This window comes from Heloderma suspectum, chromosome 11 (genome assembly GCF_057233095.1).
Source record: "Heloderma suspectum isolate Gila_16-S chromosome 11, 16-S_ref, whole genome shotgun sequence".
In the NCBI taxonomy this organism is placed as follows: Eukaryota; Metazoa; Chordata; class Lepidosauria; order Squamata; family Helodermatidae; genus Heloderma; species Heloderma suspectum.
This window is the reverse complement of record NC_139468.1, coordinates 1750042-1757822: the sequence shown is the minus strand read 5'-3', so window position 1 is coordinate 1757822 and position 7781 is coordinate 1750042.

Here is a 7781-nt window from a genome sequence, read left to right as displayed (position 1 = left end):
GAGGCTCCCCGCCTCGTCCGGCCGAAATTCAGGCCGGAGAGAAGCGCCCCGTCTCCCCAGCCGCGAAACAAAAAGTAAAAAAAAAAGACCCCGTGATAGGCTAAGTGACGATTTACGTAGCCTATCACGGCTAGATTTCCAAAGTCAGCTGTGATAGGCTACGTAAATCGTCACGTAGCCTATCACGGGTGACTTTGGGGGAAAAAACAACGCGCGTACGCAAATTTTGGCGTACTAGATGTGCCAAAATAATGAACGCAAATGGCGGCGCCCCATGGGCGCCGCCATTTGCGTTCCTTATTTTGGCACATCTAGTCTACGTAAAGATTTACGTAGACTAGAGCAAAAATAAGGTCAATGCAAATAGCGTGCCTATTTTCACCTTTGTCTATGTAAATCTTTACGTAGACTATACGTGCCAAAATAAGGAACGCAAATGGCGGCGCCCCATGGGCGCCGCCATTTGCATATGCGCTTTTTTTTTTTTTCAAAGTCACCCGTGATAGGCTACGTGACGATTTACATAGCCTATCATGGCTGACTTTGGAAATCTAGCCGTGATAGGCTACATAAATCGTTACGTAGCCTACCACGGGTGTTTTTTGTTTTTTTTTTCATTTAGTTTTTTTTTTTTCAATGGTGGCGGCGGCCGGTCGGGAGACTGGCCGCCGCCCCCACCCGCGATGAACCGCCGCCGAACCACCGCCAGGACCCGCCGCCGAGAGGGACATTCGCCGAAGGTAAGTCCCATCCCGGGGGGGGGGGGGCGGCTGGCGGAGAATTTCCCAACCAACTTCGGGGGGCCAAATGCGTCGGTGCTCGGCCTCCCGAAGATTCGGGGAGAAATTCTCCGCCATCCCTATTCTTTTACTATGCACGTAGCTGAAGAAAGCCTTTTTGTTGTTTTTGGCATCCCTCGCTAACCTCAGCTCGTTCTCAGCTTCAGCCTTCCTGACGCCATCCCTGCAATTCTGTGCTACCTGCCTGTACTCTTCCTTTGTTACTTGGCCTTCTTTACTTCCTCTATGTGTCCTTTTTTGTTTTCAGGTCATCCCTAAGCTTTTTGTGAAGGCACACTGGCTTCTTCTGTTGTCTGCCACCTTTTCTTCATATTTTCTTCTTCATACTTGTTTGTAATTGTGCCTTGAGAACTTCCTTTTTTAAAAGCTCCCACCCATCTTGGACTCCTTTTCTCGCTAGCATCGCTTGCCATGGGACCTTACTGATCATTGTTCTGAGTTTATTAAAATCGGCTTTCCTAAAATCTAGGGTATGCGTTTGGCTACACTCGGCTTTTTCTTCCTTTAGAACCAAGAACTCAAGTACAACATGGTCGCTTTCTCCCAGAGTTCCCGTAACTGCTACTTTATCCACTAAGTCATCTCTGTTGGTTAGGATCAAGTCAAGGATAGCTGATCCTCTAGCTCCTTCCTCCACTTTCTGTAGGAGGAAGTTATCTGCCACACAAGTCTGGAATCTTTTGGAGGGGCCATGTTTTGTAGAAATTGTCTCCCAACAAAAAGCGGGGAAATTGGAACTCCCCCATTACTACTATATCATGCTTCCTTGAAACACTGGCAATTTGCTGTTCAAAAGTTTCATCCTCGTCTTCTTGACTGGGTGGCAGTAGTAGACTCTGACCACCATGTTACTTCTATTCTTTGCTCCATCTATCTTTCTCCAGAGGCTCTCGATGGGGCTACCAAGCTCATCCTCCTGTATTTCTGTGCAGAGATATGTCTTTTTTGCATATAGTGCAACTCCACCTCCCTTTCTGTTCCTCCTGTTCTTTTTGAACAAGTTATAGCCTTCAATTGCTGTGTTCCAGTCATGAGAGTCATCCCACCAAGTCTCAGTTACACCTATCAAGTCGTAATTTCCCTCCTGTATTAAGAGTTCAAGTTCGTTCTGTTTGTTTCCCATACTCTGGGCATTAGTTTAGAGACATCGAAGACCATGTGCTTTATAGTCTGGCTTTCTTCCTACATGTTCTTGAAGACTATTATTGGGCACTATTAGAGCTGTTCTCTCTGTTGTGGCACCACCTTCGTAGCCAGTCAATCACACAGAGTATTTTTCTTTCCCTTTCTATCCCTCTTCTAACTACTGGAAGGATGGATGAGAAAAGTATCTGGGCCCCAAAGTTCTTGAGTTTCCTTCCCAAAGCTTCAAAGTCTGATGTGATTTCTTCGTAGGGCGGTATCATTTGTTCCCACATGGACGAGAAAAAAGGGATACCTTTCAGTGAGCTTTATGAGTGTAGGGAACTCTTCAGTCACATCTCTAATCTGTCCTCCTGGGAGACAGCGTACCTGGCAAGTCCATTGGGTCTTTGCGACATACTCTGGTTTTAATCCCACGCAGCAAGGAGTCTCCCACTACTACTACTCTTCTCGTTGTAGGTCTTGGTTTCATCGCCTCCGCTTGACTGACCTTCAGCCTCTTGCTCACTCTCATGCAGGTTCCCCTGTAATTCTTCCTCTGCAGGCTGTCCTCCAGTCTCATCCTCTAGTCTCATCCTCTAGTACCTGAAAATGATTCCATAGTTCCACTGCTTCCACTGGTGCAGAGTGGCTTCTAGTTCTTCTTCTCCTAACTGTCACCCTTTTCCAAGGAGTATTCTCTACTTCATTTTTCCTCATCTCAGCATTTCCCTCTTCTGCCTCAGCTTGCTGTTGCTCTTCTAGCTTCTGTTCTTCACTTTGCTGCTGTAGTTCCACCATTCTGTCTAAGAACTCTCGTCTTATTCCTTGGAGGGTTGACACTTGCTGCTGTAGTCCTCTTACTTTTTCTTCCAGCAGCGTGATCAACTTGCACTTGTTGCACATGTAGGCCATGTTGATCTCAGGCAAGAAAACAAATGTTGCACGGACCTTGCAGGTCCACCACCACTGGAGAGTCTTGGCCTTCCATAGACTCTATTCCCTTTTTGTTTCTAGCTTTCTGATGGTACTGGGATAGCCTGTGCTTTGTCCTCTATTCACTGGAGGTTAACAACAGAGTCCCACTGGTATGGAAGCGAATTCTTGTAAAATTACAAGAAATTTTAAAAAATATTTTTTAAAAATGTTAGGGGCCTCCCCCTTGACCTCCCCTGACAAACTCCTGTTTGCTCTCCCTGTTTGCTCACTCTGATCGCTCACTCTCTGGGAGCTTGCTTGCTTGTATAGCCCCTGGACCAGCTGGAGCAGCTTCCTCTGCTCTGCTTCCTCGGCTTTTCTCGGAGGCGGGAAACAGTTCTGTGAAACATCTCCGTTTCCACAGTTTAATACCCATTTCAGTCGGGCTTCAGGCCTGGGCATGGGACAGAAACGGCCTTGGTCGCCTTGGTAGATGATATGAGGAGGGCTCTGGATAGGGGTGAATGCTCCTTCCTTGTTCTCCTCGACCTCTCAGCGGCTTTCGATACCATTGACCACGGTATCCTCCTGGACTGCCTGGAGGGGTTGGGCATTGGGGACACCGTATTGCGGTGGTTCCAGTCCTTCCTCTCCGGCAGGTACCAGAGGGTAGCACTGGGAGAGGAGGTTTCGGACCCGTGGCCACTTACTTGTGGGGTGCCACAGGGTTCCATCCTCTCCCCGATGCTATTTAACATCTATGTGAAGCTGCTGGGGGCTATCATCAGGAGGTTTGGTGTGCAGTGTCATCAGTATGCGGATGACACGCAGCTCTACCTCTCATTCAAATCTTCACCAAGGTTGGCCGTAGAATCCCTGTCCAAATGTCTGGAGACGGTGAGTGGCTGGATGGGGAGGAATAGGCTGAAGCTGAACCCTGACAAGACCGAGGTACTTTTGGTGGGAGACAAGAGGAGGCTGGGGGATGTTGACCTGGTGGTGAATGGGGTACGGCTACCCTTGAAAGACCAGGTCCGCAGCCTGGGGGTCATTTTGGACTCCCAGCTGTCCATGGAGGCTCAGGTGTCAGCTGTGAGCCGGACAGCGCTGTATCAACTCCATCTGATACGGCGGCTGCGCCCCTTCCTTCCCGACCATCTGCTCCCATCGGTAGTACATGCCCTGGTCTCCTCTCGTTTAGACTACTGTAATGCGCTCTACGTGGGATTACCCCTGAAGACGGTTCGGAAGCTGCAGCTGGTACAGAACACGGCGGCTCGCCTGATTAAAGGCAGCCGCCGGCGAGATCACATCACTCCAGTGCTGAAGGAGTTGCACTGGTTACCAGTTGTTTTCCGGGCCAAATTCAAGGTGTTGGTTTTGACCTTTAAAACCCTATATGGTTCCGGCCCAGCCTATCTTAAGGAACGCCTCCAGCAGCACCAGACAGTCTGCTTAACAAGATCAGCCTCGGATGGCCTTCTCTCTGTCCCATCAGCCAGGACAGCTAGACTGGTGGGGATGAGGGAGAGGGCCTTTTCTGTGGTGGCCCCCACTCTGTGGAACTCCCTCCCTAGGGTACTCCGTCATGCCCCCTCTTTAATGAGCTTCCGTCATGCATTAAAAACGTTCAGGCAGGCATTTGGGGTGGGTTAGGGTATTTTAGAAAATGCTTTTATTGTAGAACTTTATTGTTTTAAACTGTTTTTATTGTATGTTGTACATCGCCCAGAGTGGCTGGGTGACCAGCCAGATGGGCGATTAATAAATTTAATAATAATAATAATAATAATACGGGGGTGTGGTTTGTGTTTGTTTCCCATGACCAGCAGAAGGCAGAATGGGGCTTGTGCCACAGTCCTGAGGGCTGCTTGCAGTGGCCAAAACAGAATGTACATCCTATGGCATCCTAAAACTATTTTTTCCTCATTTGTGTGGCAACTACACTTTGCCTCCTTGGTCCCCGCTGGCTGCTTGTAGGTGTCTTTTTGTAGGCACTGACTTGACTGCTGTGGTACATTATCCATTAGCATCATTGTAGTGGATAGAATCCACTCTGTGCTTTTTCCAGGCCACGAGGTTTGTCTGCAAGGCATTTCAAGAATCACTTGATAACCCTGCCATGCTCTTGCTACTTTCCAGTGATAAAACCCAACAGTAAATCCTGCCCCACCTAACTGGTTTCAGAATGTTCAGTAAAGCTTTTCACAAAAATTTACCAAATTATGAATTAGTATCCTTGACATAAGGCAAGCAGATTTGTGTGTGTGGGTAAAGAGCATTGCAATTAGCAATGTATTACATTTATATAGTGCCCCATCAACAAATATCCCCTGGATGGCTCTTAAGAAGATTTAAATATCTACAAACATTTTATTCAGTGCCTTTTCTGTTGGTTATTTAAAACTGCCCCTTCTTTTTTACTCTATGGATCTGCAGTATCTATGGGAATGGAATTGGAGGTTTGCATTTGCATTCCTGCATGCAAACATAAGCCACAAAAGCCCCATCTCGGTCCCTGATGTTAAACGTCAGTTATGAATGTTCACGATCCAGCTTGCTGTTCCTATACGGTTGGAAAGTCTGTGTTCAAAAGGTGCAGGAAACAGGAAACGGAGGGAGATGCTGCATTTACTTGCCTAGTCCCATGTTTCAGTTAGTTGTCATTTCCTATTTAGTTGTAACACCTATTTATTTAGTTGTTGCAACGGCTGTAATAGATACAACTATGACAGGACTATTTGTTTCAGGATGGTTCTTGCATGCAAGGGCTTTTTCATCCCTTGGTTGCCAAGAAGGGTCCCCACCCCCCAAGCCCTGTTTTTGTCCCTTTCTGACCTCCTCCGCAGGATTGTTCCAGAAAAAATCCTAAAGCTCTCCCAGATCCGCGACGCTCCTCTCATTTTGAGTTCTACCGCCATCCGCTGTCGAATATGTAGCACAGCAACTGTGAATGCCCTCCCCGCCCGGCAGTAATCACTCTGGAACTAGGGTGTTGCGTGGTTAAAAGGAACCTTGACACTGCTGGAGGGCACTGCTACTGCCCTATGTCTCTGGCCTTTAATGGTTGCATGGCAGGCAGAAATTAAACAGGTACAGCTATTGCTGATATTGCATCTCTTAAACAGGAAAACTTGTACCTGCTGCATTTTAACAGCTGAACAGCCAGCAAAATATGCAATACTCTAGGCATGGTCAGTATTATGTCAAGTAATTCAAGTCTTACAGCAGGGATGGGGAACCTGTGGCCCTTCAGATGCTGGACTGCAATTCCCATCAGTCCCAGCCAGTATGGCCAAGGGTCAGAGATGATGGGAGTTGTAGCCCAACATCATCTGGAGGACTACAGATTCCACACCCCTGTCTTACAGTGAAGGGAAGTGGCTGCCCTGACTGTTGTGATTCTCAAGCAATACTTAGGCTGCAAATATTCATAGTTTACTTCTATTCCATCCTATCCCTAGCCCCTCCGTGGTTGGCAGCTGAGACTTCCTGTGCAATAGGAAGATCCCTGCCTGTGCAGGGCTCTGAATGTAAGTAAAAACCAGACACACAGCAGTCATATTTCCTTGGTTTTCCTATTTTTATGTTCCACCCATATATAACTCAGGTCTGTCTGTTCCTCTCTGGAGAGACGGGTGAAATGTTGTTATTGATTTAAAATATTTCTATCTTGCCTTCTGTTAAAAGTCCAAGATGGCTAACTATCTAAAATAACACAACTTAAAAGCAGAAAGCAGAGATAACTGTTCTGTTGCTATGGAAAGCAGGATCTGTGTGACCAACGAAAGCCTTTCCTATTAGGGTATTTAAGAGGAGGAACTCCAAATGCTAACTCGTGTTGTAAGGACTTTTGGTGTCTGTAACATCTACTCCATCCTCTTTTGTATTTTCAAATCTACTCACAATCAGCGCTCTCGTGTCCTCCTCGCTTACTAAGGCTGCGATTCAAGGCACATCGACTTGGGAGTTTGTCCCATTCAAGTCAGTGGCTATTGCCTCTCTGCAAGCATGGTTGCGATCAAACTGTGCGCCTAACAGGCGACCACTGCTGCGGCACCGCTGCTTCTCTGCACCTCTTCGCCAACCAGGAGGGCCTTGTGAGCAGAAGCCCTTTGCGCTGCCTGCCGAACTCCTTAGTAGCTAGAATGTGAAGGGCCCCAGAGCAGCAGCGCGAATCGCTTGGGGTGATGCGTTTCCCTAAAGTGAAGCTAGGACAAATGTAGCCAAAAACTAGGAAGATTTCAAAGGGGGTCCAGCAGTGGAGGGGGGTTGTTAATTTGTTTAGTTTCTGTGATCAAACTGATGAAGGAGAGAGGCAAATCAGCTGCTGTGGCAAATCCCACGTTGAGGATTAGTAGGAAAGGAACTTAAACTAAAACTTCAAGTGTAATACTGTATGGATCTCTGGTGCAGCCAACGTACTTCAAAATGGATATTGCAGAGCTGGAAAATTTGAAGGGGCAACCAAAATCAGCAGGGGGCTGGAGCAAATCCCTTGTGGGGAAAGGCTGGTGTTGCCGACTGTTTAACTTAGGAAAAAAGTGAATAAGGGGAGACATTTATTTTAAATATTTCTTGGTTGCCTTTCAGGGCAGAAGCCCTCCCAAGGCAGCTCACAGCAATAAAATGCCTAACACAGTTAAAATAGTAAAAGTGATAAAAAACAACAATAAAAGCCAACAAAAAGCAACAACAATGATGTTAACAGCTGCAACAGCAACAATAGCAGTCATATCAATAGAAGGCCAAGGTAAAATATGTTTTCAAGGCCTTCTTAAAAGTCTGCAATGACACAGCATGGCAGACCTCTGATGGCAGCTTGTTCCAAAGGTGTGGGGCCACTGCAGAGAAGGCCCTCTCACGTGTGGTCACCCACCTGACTGCTCTCATGGGTGGGCAAATGAGAAGAGCCTCTCTTTCTGATCTTCAAGTTCAGGC